This window comes from Heteronotia binoei, chromosome 5 (assembly GCF_032191835.1).
Source record: "Heteronotia binoei isolate CCM8104 ecotype False Entrance Well chromosome 5, APGP_CSIRO_Hbin_v1, whole genome shotgun sequence".
NCBI lineage: Eukaryota > Metazoa > Chordata > Lepidosauria > Squamata > Gekkonidae > Heteronotia > Heteronotia binoei.
The window spans coordinates 21,997,596-22,012,975 of NC_083227.1; the positions used below are offsets into that span (position 1 = coordinate 21,997,596).

The 15,380-nt window shown below is 40.5% G+C and overlaps 1 protein-coding gene across 1 annotated transcript in view; it reads right to left on the reverse strand.

The window, feature by feature from the left end:
* Nucleotides 1–6,974, reverse strand: part of LOC132571150 (zinc finger protein 287-like) — a 39,596-nt gene extending 32,622 nt beyond the window's left edge. Inside the window, exon 1 of the mRNA XM_060237825.1 lies at nucleotides 6,612–6,974. The gene's annotated coding sequence lies outside the window, so the exon portion shown is untranslated. The remainder of the gene's footprint in view (nucleotides 1–6,611) is intronic.
* Between the last annotated feature and the right edge of the window lie 8,406 nt (nucleotides 6,975–15,380).

Below are 15,380 nucleotides of genomic sequence, written 5' to 3' on the forward strand. Positions count from 1 at the left end.
GCTTCTCATAACGGGAGCAGGCTGGAACTTCTGTTCGGGGTAGTGGAAGGCAAATAAATACCTACTGCCTACTTTTCTCAGTCACAGATTAGTCCAAGATATGCACAGGAAACGTTGAGGAGATTTACCTTGGCTAAAAGGGAGTTGGGGAGGGGGCTCCTTTGAGGGGTCTCCGGGAAGAGTTGCATTTTCATCATCTGCAGAAGTTTTCAGAGTCATTTATTTGACATAAGGTCGACAGAATCCTAACCTTCTTGGACACTGCTAAACATCTAAAGCTACACAAGACCGGTGGGAACTTGGATAATTGGAAGAGAAGGTACAGATTACTATCTTTCACTTCGGGACTATTAACTGTTTAATGGAGTAAATTTCAAAGGTGGGAAATGAAAACTTAGAAAGTTTGGAAGAAGGGAAGAAAAGGTGAAATTTGGACTTTGTAAATATCAAGGACAGTGCTAAAAAGTGGAAAGGAATTTATTGTTTGATCTACTTGCGGTTTTGAAAAAAGAGCATCATCGTCACAGACCTGCAGCATATTCAAGCCATACAGGAATTACGTCAAGTATCATAAGATCTCCTTACCAGTGCGAATGAGACTTTGTGGCAAGTAAAGCAGGAAGTACCGGATGGAAAACCTACTCTAGGAATATAACACCATTGAGAAATAGCGGCGGCCACTGCTGGGAGGTCAAAATTAAAATGAGGTTTTAAAGTGTTCGGGACATTAAAAAATTGTTGGAATTAATTGAGAAGAGGACAAGAAGGTAAGTATTATTGGACATATTATTTGTGTGGACTTTAGACGTTTATAAAAGGGGGGAAAATGTAAGGAGCAGCAAAAAGTCGCGACCGCCATTTTGAAAGATTTAAAAACTTTAAAAATAAATATCTTGGTTTTGGGAGCTCTGAGGACAGCAAAATTAGGCTTGTTATAAAGGGCAAGTCCTATTCTTTTGAATCTGATAGTTGAATTTGAAGGTGAGGTCCACATTTTCGCTGTTTTTTAAATGTCAGAACACAAGCAACCGCGTACAAGGGCTACTTCATTGGAAACAATGCAGGACCAATTAGAAGCAATGGAGGCCAGAATGATGAGAGGTATGAGAGAGATAAATGAATCTAAAAAAGAAAATGAAAAGATTTAAAAAGATATGGAAGATTTCAGAAAGGAAACAGAGGAAGCATCTAAGAAAGTGCAGGAGGTAGAAGGTAGAATGAAAGTATAAGATTCCACCTTGTTGAAAATGCAAGAAAAAGCAACAATCCATGACTGCGAATTGATGGAGACTCAGATACATCTGAGAAGAGTACCTGAAAAGGAAGATGGTGACCTAAAAGAATATATAATAAAAATAATTGCAGGATTTTTAGAGGAAGATCCTGAAGGGATTAAAAATATGTATGACTATACGTATAGAGTGAACTCACTTTATGCCAAAAAAATAATCTACCAAGAGATGTTGTTATAAGATATATGACAAAAGAAATGGTGGGAAAGATCATGAGTAAAAACTTTGAAAAGACATTGATAGTGGGAGGCAGCAGAGTAAGAATTATGAAGGAGTTGCCAAGGCAAGTGATAAATGATAGAACAACATATAAAAAACTGACAGAAAAAACAAAATTGTAATATAGTTTGTTTACAAGAAGTGCATATTAAACAAAAGGATTACAAATCTTTATGGAATAAACAATTGGGGTTAGAATTTTTTTCATTGGCTGAACAGAAGAAAAGGGGAGTGATTTTTTTATATTAAACAAGAATTGGAGCCAAAATTAGTGTTTAAAGCCGAAGATGGAAGATTTGTAGCAGTAGAAATAATATTAAATGCAAAGAAAACGTTGTTATTGGGATTGTATGCGCCTAATGGTGCAAAGGATGCTTTTTTAAAAGACATTACACAACAATTTGATGAAATGACGTATGACCAAGTTTTGATAATGGGAGATTTTAATGGAACAATTAAGAACTCTCTGGATAGATCTTTGGGGGGGGAGGGAATAACAACAAAGAAGGAAAATTGCCAAAGTCTTTTTTTTCAACTGGTTAAACAAGAAAATTTGGAGTATATATGGAGGAAATTTAACCCTGAGGTGCGGGATTATACCTTTTTTTCAGCAAGACAAAACTTTTTCCAGAATTGACATGTTGTGGGGCACTAAAGATTTAGGTTTTATAACAAGGAAAATAGAGATTTTACCCAAAATTGGGGCTGATCATAACCCAATATTGTGGATTACAAAATTGTCCAAGAAGTTGAGAAGATGGAGATTGAATGAGGATTTACTACAGAATAAAGAAATAGTGACATTTTTAGAAAATGAAACTAAAGCTTTCTTTCAAGTGAATGATAAAGAGGATATGGATTTTCAGATGGTCTGGGATGCCTATAAAGCAGTAATGAGAGGACTATTGATTACTTTGAATAATAAAGATAAAAGAGCAAAAGAAAAACAGTTGTTGGACATTCAGAATGAAATAAAGAAAAAAGAATGGGAGTTGCGAAAAACGCCAGGGAAAAAGAAAATTATAAGGGAAATTACAATATTACAAACACAAATGAGACATTTGTTAAATAAAGAATTGGAATGGAATTTGAAAAGATTGCAGCAGAAATCTTTTGAGGGTACAAACAAACCTGGAAAATATTTGAAGAGAGAAAATAAAATTATTAATAAAATTGTGGTAGATGGAAGAGAGGTGGTTAACCAATAGGGAATAAAAAGAGATTTTTTAAAGTATTATGCCAAGTTGTTTAAAGGTGTTAAAATAAAGAAAGAAAAGATGGATATTTACAAAAGATAAAATAGAACCCTTAACAGAAAATATGCAAGTTTTGAATGATCCAATTGAAAAAACTGAAATTGAAGCTGCAATTAATGCAATGAAAATTGGAAAGGCACCTGGGCCAGATGGAAATACAGCTAAATATTTTAAAACTTTTAAAGATGAGTTAACACCGAAATTGCAGAAGTTGATGAACATGGTAAGAACAAAAGGGAAAATACCAAACACATGGAAGGAAGCTGTTATTTTGTTGATACCAAAGGAAGATAGAGATGTCACAAATGTAAAAATTATAGACCAATTTCGTTATTAAATAATGACTATAAAATATATACAAGAATCTTGGCAGAACGGCTTAAACAACATTTGATAAATTTTATAAAGGAGGCTCAAGCAGGGTTTCTTCCCAAAAGGCAAATAAGAGACAATATCAGAACTGTTGTAAATATTGTAGAATATTACGAAAGACATCCAGAAAAGGAAGTAGCATTATTCTTTGCGGATGCAGAGAAAGCGTTTGACAAGCCGCCCTGAGCCATTCGTGGGAAGGGCGGGATATAAATCTCAAATAAATAAATAAAAATTTAAACTGGGACTTTATGTTTGCAGTAATGGCGAAGATGGAATTGGGAGAAAGCTTTATTAGAATGATAAAAGCGATATATACTGAACAACGTGCAAGGCTATGTATAAATGCAGACCTTACAGAAGATATGATAATTAGCAAAGGCGCAAGACAAGGTTGTCCGCTTTCCACATTGTTATTTATAATGACTCTTGAAATATTACTGATGCAGATTCAAGAAGACAAAGATATAGAAGGATTAAAAATAAAAGGATTTACTTACAAACAGAGAATTTGTAGATGACATGTTTATAAATGAAAACCCCATACAAGTTACATCTTTGTTGTTAGCGAAAATACAAGAATATGGAGAGCTGGCGGGACTTTGTATTAAGAAAAATCAAAATTCCTATGCAAAAATATGCAATTAAATAAGCAACAAGAATTACAGAGACTAACGGGTTGTGAAGTTAACTCCAAAGTAAAATATTTGGGTGTGGAGATAACAATGAAGAATATTGATTTATTTAAAAACAATTATGAGAATCTATGGCATAAAATGGATGAAGATATGTTAAAATGGAACAAGCTTAATTTGTCATTGCTGGGTAGAATTGCTGCAATTAAAATGAATATTCTACCAAGAATAATGTATTTGTTTCAAACTATTCCCATTGTGAAAGAAAGTAAACATTTGATAAATGGCGAAGGAAAATTTCAGAATTTGTGTGGGCTGGGAAGAAAGGATTAAAATGAAAAGTTTTGACAGATGCAAAAGAGAGAGGTGGATTTCAACTACCGAATTTAAAATTATATCAAGAAGCAATTTGTTTGGTGGATAAAAGAATGGATAACGCTGTTAAACAAAAAAATCTTAGCATTGGAAGGTCACGGAAACAAATTTGGCTGGCATGCGTATTTGTATTATGGAAAAAAGAAGATGGACGGTTTCTTCTCTCACCATTATATAAGAAATAATTTGTTAAATACATGGATTAAGTACAAGAAATATGGGGATGAGAGAAAACCGTTATGGATAGTGCCGGCTGAAGTAATTAAAATAACGGCTGAAATAGGTGAAGAAAAGTGGTTGTCATATAATTAAGTATTAAAAATACAAAGTGGCAAAGTAGAATTGAAAACTGCTGAAGAGTTGAATAATAAATATGATTGGTTCCAAATGCAACAAATTAAGAGCTTGGTGGATAATGATATTAAAACTGAAGGGATAGGAAAAGAACAAACAGAAATGGAAATAGTTCTAGAGATAATGAAAAATTAATTTCAAAAATATATAAATTACTGTTAAAATGGTCTACGGAAGATTAAGTAGTGAAATCTCAAATGATTGTGGGCAATTAATGTAAATAAAGAAATACAGATGGAAACTTGGGAACACTTGTGGAAAAATTCTATGAAGCTTTCGACATGTCATAGTATTAAAGAGAATTGTTTTAAAATGATGTACAGATGGTACATGACTCCTAAAAAATTGGCAAAGATGAATAACAAGATGCCAGATAGATGCTGGAAATGTAAAAAACATGAAGATTCTTTTTACCATATGTGGTGGACTTGTGAAAGGGCGAAAAAGTATTGGCAGATGATTCAGCAAGAAATTACTAAGATCTTGGGATATGAATTTAAGAAATGTGCAGACTTTTCTGTTGGGATTACAAATGGAAAAATTTCCAAAAGAAGATAGAACTGTAATTTGGTACTTGCTTTCAGCAGCTAGGACACTATATGCACAGTTGTGGAAGCAAGAAAAAATACCAGAGAAATGGGATTGGATTATAAAAGTTATGACATGGAGTGAAATGGACAAATTAACAAGAACATTAAGAGACTATGATTTAGAAGTTTTTAAGACAGAATGGAAAAAGTTTAGAAGATATGTAGAAAAAGAGTGGAAAGTAAAAGGACATTGGACAATTTTTGATAATGATTAAGTTTTAGAAGAAAAACATAAGTTTTTGTTTTAATAGTTAAGGCTACCTTTAAATATTAGCATTATAAGTAAATAACACCGGCGGGGGTCAAGTAACGGGGGGAGGGGTGGGTAAAAAGTAATATATGGGGTAGATAAAAGAAGTTATTAAGATTTAAGAAATAATTTTGTTACCATATGTTACCAATAAAATTGTTTTAACCTAAAAGACTGGGGAAGGCTATGGCAAACCGCCCCCGTAAAAAGTCTGCGGTGAAAACATTGTGAAAGCAACATCACCCCAGAGTCAGAAATGACTGGTGCTTGCACAGGGGACCTTTCCTTTGGTCAGAGCCTCATTTACAGAGCCACACACTCAACCAGGGAATGAAGTTTGAGTTCAGTGGCACCTTTAAAACCAACCAAACCTTAATCTGGATCTAAACTTTCATATGCATGTAGACTTCTTCAGATCCATTGAAAAAGAAGTCACCAACCATTAAATATGGGTAGGGTGGGAGGGTGTTGCCAGGAAGGGCTAACTAGAGTCAAGACGCATCAGTAACTCAGCAACAGATACAGCTAAACATGGATTAATTGGATTAAGGCACTTCGTAAAATTTGCAAATAGCAGCAAAGTAGCATACCACATAACAAAAGAATTTACAAACAGAGGAAGAGATCTGAATGGAACAAGTAGGTGGGAATGTCATTTGGGGGTTTTCACGGATCTTACAGTGGGACTAACCCCACCCAATGGCCTATTTCCCGAGCACTGGGTAAGCATGCAGAGGATTGAAACTTGTACAAATCTGCAAATCTAAATCCAACTAAAGCTGTGTCCCACAAAACTGTACTTGTTTTTAATATAAACAACCTTACTTCAATCTGATGCACGCTGAATGACCACAGTTGTCTAGTTCTTAAGTACATGTAAATTAAGACAATGTTGCATATATATCTTATTTTTTCCCCCAACCACGAGGCTAAAGCTAGGGAAGGCAGGATATGGGAATCCAGGTCAACAAAAGCCACACTGCCTGTCCAGAAAACGGCAAATCAAGTGAACATATTGGGGAAGCAAAGCAGGATTGCACACCATCTTCCCAAAATGTCAGTCCACACACACACACACACACACACACACACACAGAGCAAAGCAACCTAACAAATGGCGGCAACCTAGTCCAAATCCAGCCAGAGAAATTCAACTCATGAGAAGGTCACGAAGCACAAACTACAAAGGGGACACTTTCATTTTGGGGCGGGCTGCGTACAAACTTTCTCCCCACCCACCCCGCCTTCAAAATGGCTGCAAGTTTTACCTTCCCTGCGCTCAGGCTGGGCTGCAAAAGGGTTTCTCAAAGCACGGATCCAAGAAGAACGCGCCCTCTTTGCTTTCTTTGTGACGGAAAAGCAGATGACAACCACCGCACCTTGCCTAACCCCACGCCGTCGACCCGCCAGCCCGCCCAAAACATTAAAAAAAGAGAATCTTACAATGGCTTCCGGAAGACCTTTCCAGGCAGGACAGTTTGGGCGATTTAAAAAAAAAAACCTCCCCGAAGCAATTGCTTTCCAAAAAAACGGATCCTCGAGGGAGCGCCCTCGCTGCCGCCTAGGAAGGATCAAGACGACTTGTGCATTTTGCAATGCTTCAAGGTTTGCTTTTTGAAAAAGACGCAGCCGAGCCTCCCAGTGCACGCCCGCCTTTTCTTTCTCCTCGGCTCTTCCGTCTCCATTCGCATGGGCATGCTGGGAAAGATAGTCCAGCTGAGTCCGGCTACGGGCGCTCGGGAAAGTCAAATTTCTAAACCCAATTCAAATTTGCCTTTTCTCCTTATTAATGAAGACGCCCGCATCGGGACCCATTTGATATAGTTTCATGTATAACCCCTGCCTTTCTCCCCGATGGAGACCCAAAGCGACGTACCCCGTTCTCCTCTCCTCTACTGGATCCTCCTCAAAAACCCTGATGAGCCAAGTTCGAGTCCAGCGGCACCTTTAAGACCCAACAAAGTTTTATTCTGCCTATAAACTTCGGTTTGCACGCGCCCTTCTTCAGATACATTGAAATCAAAGTCACCAGTCCACAGGTCGAGGGTGAGCAGCAAATTAGTACACAGCATAATAAAAGGTTGTTTAACAGATGCAAGGACCAAAATGGAATAACAAGCTTCGTTTATATGGTTACCCATTTGTTTGAGTTTAATTCGGGGGGTGGGAGGGGAGAACATAGAAAAGGAAATAAGTCTATCAGCATTGGAGAGAGATAGGCAGATGTACCCTTCTTAACTGGGGGATGTTAGTCAGGCTGAGATATGTGTGACTGGCTCGAGAGCCTCCCCCCCCCCCCCCGCAAGCTTCCATGGCAGGTGTGGGATTCGAACTCACATCTCTTTGATCAGACACTCTTAAATCACTGCACCGCCCTGGCAGACACTCACGAAAGCTCCTACCTTGCCACAAACGTTAGTCTTTAAGTTGCTACTGGAGTCTTGGAACTATTCCAGTAACGTTATGTACAGCCTGCTCCGTAGGCTTTTAATAAGTTTTTACGTTTGCGATTTTGGTAATCCATTCACGTTGATTCACTGTAGCAAATCAAAGCCTTTGGTTCACCCAGCTTCAGCGGGTCAAGCGAAGCCCATTTCCCACCTTTTCCTCCTCCCCACCGGGGAACATTCGAACCTCATTTTCACCCCAAAGCCGCAAAAATCGCCTCTTCCCGATTAAAGGCACGAGGGTTATCCTAAAGGGGGGAAACTCCGCAGCTTCCACATTGCGGCCAACATATTTCCAAATTTTAAGCGCCCTCCTCCTGACCAGTCATAACCTCCTCCTCCCCTCTCCCTTTCCACTGCACGAAGAACTTCCCAGAAACTCTTATTTAAGACACGTGTCAGTTGCCTTTCTAAGTTTCGGAACTCAAGGCGGCTTACCATGCACAAAAAAATAATAATATAACAGTACACAAAAGACCGCAATCCAATGAGGTTACTTTCCCCCTTGGATTCAGGTGGGTAGCCGCGTCGGACTGAAGCAACAGAACAAACTTTTGAGTCCAGTGGCATCTTGGAAGACCAACGTATCCAAAGTAGCTTTAGCCTGGGTAGAAGCGTTCCTGTGCGCGCGCACCGCTTTGGACACGTTGCCCCTGAAGAGGTGTGCATGCATACTAAAGTTTATACCCGGAATTAAGCTCCATTAGTCTTAAAGGTGCCGCTGGGCTCGAACTTTGCTCTGGAAAGCCGAAGCCGCCGCCCTTCTTAACATACCATCTGCAAATTGTGCTCTCCTGCCTACCTTACTTTGCAACCACTCACCCCGATCTTTACCCATAATAAAGCGAGCTAAGTCTCTGCCGCCGCTCGACTGGGGAAGCCATGACAGGAACCCGGGCATTCCCGTCTGCCTTCTCCCGCACAGCAACCTAGACATTCCCGCCTGCCTTCCCCGCCATTAAATAGCAACCTAGACATTCCCGCCTGCCTTCCTTTATTAAATAGCAAACCCTCCCCCCCCCATGCACCATCGCCTGCCTTTCCCCCCGTTAAATAACAACCCATGCGATGCCGCCTGCCACCCCCCCCCGCAAGGTCACGAACGCACCTCGGCAGACCGCCGATCCTTTGGTCAACACGCCCCCGTCTCTTCCCACGTGCTCTTCCTTCGTCGCCGCCTCTCTGTCTCCCGGGGCGCGCAGAAATCCAAGCCTCCCCCCGCCGCTCCTTTACAAAATGACTTCAGCTCCCCCTACTGGCCAATGCCCTCTCCTCCCCAAAGCAACAGCGAATGGCCTTTTCTCGTTGGAGCCGGACCCACCTCTTGCCTGGAGCGTCTCGATGCCTTTCGGAGGACGGGGTTTAACCCCAGAGGCGCCGCCTCCTGCGTCTCAGCGCTGGCACATCAAAAAGGGAAATGTAATAAGGGTAGATGCAGGTGACAATTGGAGACACAAACGCCAAAGGGAAAGAGACTATACATATTACAAATCCCGGTTTAAAACACACACAAGAATTGCTTATTTATTTTTTATCACAATCACTAGTAAACAAAGTTACATCTGCAGATATTGGCATTAAGCAACGGACGGATCACGCTCCAGTACTGTGTCAGATACAAATTTTTTCCAAAAACAAGATTCCTTCACAATGGTCCTTAAATATGAACATATGAAACTGCCTTATACTGAATCAGACCCTTGGTCCATCAAGTCAGTATTGTCTACTCAGACTGGCAGTAGCTCTCCAGGGTCTCAGCTGAGGTTTTTCACACCTGGACCCTTTTTAGTTGGAGGTGCCGGGGATTGAACCTGGGACCTTATTATTTATTTATTATTATTATTTATTTGATTTATATCCCGCCCTACGCCACCAAGGCGGGCTCAGGGCGGCTCACAATACAAAGATTCTAACATAAAATTCAATTTAAATATAATAACAATTTACATAATTAAGAAATTAAAACATTAAAAGCAGTGCATCCGTCGACGACGTGCAATCCAAGCACTTCCTTCAGTTTTTGGTACTTTAGTGGTTTGGTGCCGGTTATTATTATTTACCAAGCAGATGCTCTGCCACTGAGCCACCGTCCCTCCCCCCCAAATAAGTCTATTCTCCTAAGAGAAAATATACAAGCACAAATATCACAGAGAATACAGAATTTTTAAAAAAACTAATAAAATATTAGACACGTCGCAATTAATTAGATGGGGCGCATTCAAGGCCACTCTTCGCGGTCCGTTAATCTCGATTTCTTCCCACCTAAAAAAAGAGAAAATAGCACAAATTAATACGATTCAAAACAACATAAAGATATTAGAAAGGCAGCATAAACGCACAGGAAGCAATCGTATATATAAAAAACTATTGGCAGAACGCAGGCTCTTAGAATCTTGTGATAATGATAAAATACAAAAGGACTTGCTATTTCTTAAACAACAACATTGGAAACGCTCACAAGGAACACTGAGGTATCTTGCATAGAAGGTTAAAGAAAAAAGGAGGGCAAAACAAATTTTTGCAATTAAAGTTCAAAATGGCACAATACACAAAACACAACCCACAAAACATTATACAAAGCTTCACAAACTATTATACTAAGTTATGCACTTCAAAGCAACCAAATGTAAATGCAATAAAAGAGTATCTGGATACAAATACACTTCAAAGCAACCAAATGTAAATGCAATAAAAGAGTATCTGGATACAAATGAGGCCATCCCAAAATCAACTACAGACCACTACAACATCTTAGAGGCACAAATAACTATGAAAGAAGTAAGTGAAGCTTTTGGTCAGCTAAAAAAACAATTCAGCTCCAGGGATTGACAGATTCCCAACAGAGTTCTTTAAAATGTTTAAATATGACTTAGTGGAGCATTTCAAAGATTTATGCAATCATATTATAGAGGTTGGAATAATGCCTACTTCATGGTCAGAAGCTAATATTATTGTCATTCCAAAACCAAATAAGAACCACTTAGAGACATCAGCATACAGGCCAATATCATTCATAAATACAAATGCCAAAGTATTTGCTAAGATCTTAATCAATAGATTAAAACAAATTTTGCCATACTATATTAACAAAGACCAAACTGACTTTGTGGTGCACCGCAATATGACAGACAGTATTAGAAGACTGCTAAATATAATTTTACATTGTCAAACTCAAAAAGAAGAAGCTACAATAATTTTGCTCGACGCCGAAAAGGTGTTTGACAATATAGAAATTAGTTACCTCAAATTACTTTTGGAAAGAATGGGATTCGGACTAAAATTCCAATCAGCAATAAATGCTATATACAAAAACCCAGCAGCAGAAGAAGATGATGATATTGGATTAATATCCCGCCCTCCACTCCGAAGAGTCTCAGAGCAGCTCACAATCTCCTTTACCTTCCTCCCCCACAACAGACACCCTGTGAGGTGGGTGGGGCTGGAGAGGGCTCTCACAGCAGCTGCCCTTTCAAGGACAACCTCTGCCAGAGCTATGGCTGACCCAAGGCCATTCCAGCAGGTGCAAGTGGAGGAGTGGGGAATCAAACCCGGTTCTCCCAGATAAGAGTCCGCACACTTGACCACTACACCAAACTGGCTCTCCAAAAATAAAAATTAATAATATTATTTCCAACCCTATTAATCTGCAAAAAGGGACTAGACAGGGATGCCCTTTGTCACCACTCTTATTTATTTTAGCACTAGAACCATTAGCACAGGACATACAGAAAAATACCAAAATAACAGGCATACCAATTGGAAATCGAGAAATGAAAACTGGCCTGCATGCTGACGACATAATGCTATCCTTAATTGACCCTAAAAAATCTATTAAAGTTTTACAAACAACAATAGATAATTTTAGCAAGGTTTCTGGACTTAATTTTAATCCGAGTAAATCGGAAATATACCCAATTAACAGTACAGATGACACTAAAAGACAAATAAATAAGATAATGAACTTTTCTTGGATTATAAAAACAATGCGATACTTGGGAATCCAAATTCCACTAAATTTAAACCAATTATTTTATCATAATTTTTTCAAATTACATCAAGAAGTCACTAAACAATTAAGACTGGAACAGACTTACCTTAACCTGGCCGGGCAGGTTTCACTTAGTTAAGAATTTTATACTCCCTAGATATCTTTTTTTGTTTCGCTCACTTCCGATCAAGAGTGCTTCAAAAGTCCTTAGAAAATGGCAACAAGATGTGAATATATTTTTATGGGCATATAAAAAACCTAGGATAAGACACAATACTTTAAGACGCTTACCAGCAAGAGGAGGGATAGACTACCCAGACTTAGCCTTATATTATGAGGCAGCTAATTTAACACCAATAGAGTAATTAAAGAAAATACAGATTTAGACTGGGAATTTATAGAAAATAGAACATTACAACCTAGGGCTGCCAATCCCCAGGTGGGGGCAGGGGATCCCTTCGCTTCGGAAACCCTCCCCCCGCTTCAGGGTCATCAGAAAGCAAAAATGTCTGCTGGGAACTCCATTATTCCCTATGGAGACTTATTCCTATAGGAAATCTCCTGCCCCCACCTAGGGATTGGCAACCCTGTCTCCTTTGCTGTGACTTTTCCCAATGTCTCTAGAAACAGATAACAATTCCTTTGCATTTGGTCTCAATAGAACTGAGCACACATTTCTTTTCAGAAAACCCAGGTCCACATTCATTGGCATGTTCTTGTTCCATGTCGTTATTATGAGATGTTACCACAGTTTGTGGATGCACAAAACTACTTGCATCAAGACTGAGGTGTGCACCTTTAGCTGTTATTTGTTCTCCCATATGTATTAACCCTTGTTACACTATTATTGCTAAATACAGTATTCTTGGTGGCTTCATAGACTGGGCAAAACCATCGCATTAGCTGGGCAACCATTAACTATGATTGATAACTGCTGTTCTTTGGAGGAAACCAGTCCTTGCGTTTCTCACAGTGGACAGACGACTGTGAATATTCATGTTTTTTACAGATGCGTTTCCACTTCTTGGCCCTTTCTCAGTTGCCTTCTGTCTTCATGCCAAGAAAATTATATAGAAGAAGAATACCAGATTTATACTCAGAGCAGCTTACAATCTCCTTTATCTTCTCCCCCCACAACTGACACCCTGTGAGGTGGGTGGGGCTGAGAGGGCTCTCACAGCAGCTGCCCTTTCAAGGACAGCCTCTGCGATAGCTATGAAGAGCCAGTTTGGTGTAGTGGTTAAGTGTGTGGACTCTTATCTGGGAGAACCGGGTTTGATTCCCCACTCCTCCACTTGCACCCGCTGGCATGGCCCTGGGTCAGCCATAGCTCTGGCAGAGGTTGTCCTTGAAAGGGCAGCTGCTGTGAGAGTCCTCTCCAGCCCCACCCACCTCACAGGGTGTCTGTTGTGGGGGAGGAAGGTAAAGGAGATTGTGAGCCGCTCTGAGACTCTTCGGAGTGGAGGGCGGGATATAAATCCAATATCTTCACCCTCTTCTATCTTCTAATCCAAAGCCATACCAGCAGGTGCAAGTGGAGGAGTGGGGAATCAAACCCAGTTCTCCCAGATAAGAGTCCACGTACTTAACCACTACACCAAACTGGCTTTCATGTAGCCGTTTCCTAAATTATGTGGTATTTGAATGTAACTTGCTTGCCACCCTTCCCCAAATGGAAGTGTTCTTTCGGTAGCCTTCTTTCTGTAGCAAAGGGTACTGTTCTGAGAATGCACTTATGCTTTTTCCTCAAAGGTGAGATCAGATCATTATGTCTGGCTTTCCACAGCATTTCCACAAACCAGTACCTATGACAGGATGATGTAAAGAGCCAACCCCACATATGTGAAGAAGCACGTTTACTAAGCTCCTGACATAGCTTTGAAAATGCAATTGTAGTACGAACAGCCAATTTACGTAATGCTTAGTAAGTTCTTTGAAATCCAAAGAATCTCACAAGTCACATGTCTCAACTCCCCAGTGGCACCTTTGAGAAGACCAACAATCTTTTTTGGGGGGGGGGGGAGGGACTGTCAAGAGTCAAAGCTCACCTGGTCAGGTATTAGTTGAAATGGAAATTTTTGAATCCTTATGTCCCAGCCAGAGGGTGGGAAGGGTGTTGCGGAGAAAGGAGTCAAGATGCAACGGAGCTTGGTGTTGAACATTAGCATCTGTAGTGAGATAATAATTCATTCAGCCCTGGTCTGAATGTGTGAATGAACTTCAGAACAAAATGTGAGTCCAGTGGCACCTTTAAGATCAACAAAGTTTAATTCTTTTTGTGTGCAGGCACACTTCTTCACAGCTTCAGTCCAGCAATCTCAGTTTGTATTCTTCCCCTGAAGCTTCACTGAGGAGTGCCACTTCTTGGTCAGCAACTGAAGAAGAGGAGTTGGTTTTATATCCTGCCCTGAAGGAGTCTTGGAGCAGCTTATAACCTCTTCCTCTTCCCACCTAGGGTTGCCAATCCCCAGGTGGGGGCAGGGGATCCCCTGGTTTGGAGACACCCCCCCCCCCCCGCTTCAGGGTCATCAGAAAGCGGGGGGAGGGGAGGGGAGCGAAATGTCTGCTGGGAACTCTATTATTCCCTATGGAGATTTATTCCCATAGAAAATCATGGAGAATTGATCTGCGGGTATCTGGGGCTCTGGGGGCTATTTTTTGGGGTAGATGCACCAAATTTTCAGCATAGCATCTAGTGCCTCTCCCCAAAATACCCTCCAAGTTTCAAAAAGATTGGACCAGGGAGTCAAATTTTATGAGCCCCAAAAGAAGGTGCCCCTATCCATTATCTCCTATGGAAGGAAGGAATTGAAAAGGTGTGTCATCCCTTTAAATGTGATGGCCAGAACTCCCTTTGGAGTTCAATTATGCTTGTCACAGCCTTGATCTTGGCTCCACCCCCAAAGTCCCCAGATATTTCTTGAATTGGACTTGGCAACCCTATTCCCACCACAGACGCCCTGTGAGGAAGATGGGGCTGAGAATGCTCTGAGAGAACTGGGACTGAGAGAACAGCTCTGAAAGAGCTGTGACTGACCCAGGGTCACCCAGCTGGCTGCATGCAGAGGAGTGAGGAATCATACTCAGATTACATTAGATTACACTGCTCTTAGCCACACCAAACTGGAGTCAGTGTCCATGTACGCATTTGTCCTGAGAAACCCCCAACACTGGAGTAATAAGAACACAAGAACCAGGCTTTAGATCAGGTAGTAGCATAGATCCCTTTAGAGGGCAGAGTCTCCTGAATATAGGGAAGTATGATATGTAGCGGACAGAAGTCCAAACTTTATTTTGGGTAGCAGAGGTAACGTAGCCATTCCAGTTCCTTATTCAAATTTTCTTTGTAATAGCAGGCTTCTTGGTGTTTGGATGGGGCACCACAGGATGCCTGCTGGAGGGGACAGTTTCTGGGGTCTGGGGATGTGCCATTTTGGATGGCCCAAAGGAGGGATATTTTTTGTAGCAGGAACTCCTTTGCATATTAGGCTACACACCCCTGCTATAGCCAATCCTCCAAGACCGTACAGGGCTCTTTTTACAGGGCCTACTGTAAGCTCTTGGAGGATTGGCTACAGCAGGGGTGTGTGGCCTAATATTAG